The sequence below is a fragment of the Gavialis gangeticus genome, unplaced genomic scaffold (assembly GCF_001723915.1).
Source record: "Gavialis gangeticus isolate Ggan-Ray unplaced genomic scaffold, GavGan_comp1, whole genome shotgun sequence".
In the NCBI taxonomy this organism is placed as follows: domain Eukaryota; kingdom Metazoa; phylum Chordata; order Crocodylia; family Gavialidae; genus Gavialis; species Gavialis gangeticus.
Window position 1 is genome coordinate 167,178,142 of NW_017728992.1, and position 1,401 is coordinate 167,179,542.

Consider the following 1,401-nt stretch of genomic DNA (forward strand, 5'->3'; position numbering starts at 1 on the left):
GGAATATTGCTGTTAAATTCCCATCCATATATCACAATACACACAATTTCGTGTATCTGTTATGTGCATGGATTGAATCTTCTGGTCTGAATGTGGTGTCACAACATTTGACAGTACGTTCAGTAGCGCTTCACCACGGTTGTAAATCATGTGTTCATGCCTAATCCCAGCAATAAAGGACACTGTCACAGAACTGTATCTGTTTCTGTGTATTAACTGTATTTGTACTGGCATCAAGGCTCTGGTGTCTTTTTCACACTACCATTGAAAGGTACGTATAGGCATTAAACCATATTACTCGTATTCTTTCTTCTTAAGTATTGAATTTACCAGTTTTCCATTCTTTTCGCATCTATCATCTTAACTACACCCATCATCCTATACAATCCATGCTAGTTTAGTACCATGTATGTGTGCTTAATCCAAGAGGCTGCTGCCATACTGCTGTATTAAGTGACTGATTATTTTAGAAAGCGCGCCATACATTTTTTCATAGACATTAGGGCTGGAAGGGACCTCAGAAGATCATCGAGTCCAGCCCCCAAATGTGGGGAAAGAGGAGGGGAAGGCTGAGAGAGAGAAATGGGAGAAGGGTGTGGACATTGTAAGTATCACTGTTGGCAGAGCATGGCATTTAGAAATGAAGATTTGTTAAGAAAAATGCTCAAGGTGTACATGGAGATCTGTAAAGTCTTGAAAAAATGATCAGTTTAAATGTGGTGTCATGGGGGGAAGGACAAGATAAAAGGAAGAATTGTAGTATGATTTGCTTGCCATTGGTTGAGGAAGATGGATAAAGAATGGCAGCATTTGGAGCAGGCTAGTGGAGGGGATTTGAAGATCAAGGGCTGGACAGCAGGAAGTTGAAGTACCTAAAAATGATCAACACCACAGGCACATCCGCATGCATATTCCTGGAGACCCAAGACCATGACTACCCACAGACCAGTGAGGAAAATATTAAAAAGGATTAACAATACTGTCAGGATCGCTCCCAAATACCAAAAGCTTTTCATGTGCAAAGGAACCGGCACTTGAAAAAAAAGAACAACAGAGGGTTCTGTCTTCTAAAACTCAACAAAAGCAGAAGTGCTGAACTGCCTAAAACTAGAAACAGACAAGGCATCATAGAACAAGTCCATTTTTTATAATATCAGCTAGTAAAGAGATGATTCTGAAAACAATAGATGCTACTTAAGTTAGACTTGTCTTGCAGCTGAGGTAAGTGATATCAGTAGTCCTTTTATCTGAAGCCTTCTTCAAGTATAATTACCCTCACCTTGGCCATCATTAAGGTTTCATCCCAACACCTTAAGCACTATAGCAAAACCATCTCACACAGGAATTCAGGAAGTAACAGTCCGTGCCCTACACTCTGTGCGTGTTCTTTGTGTGTGTGTG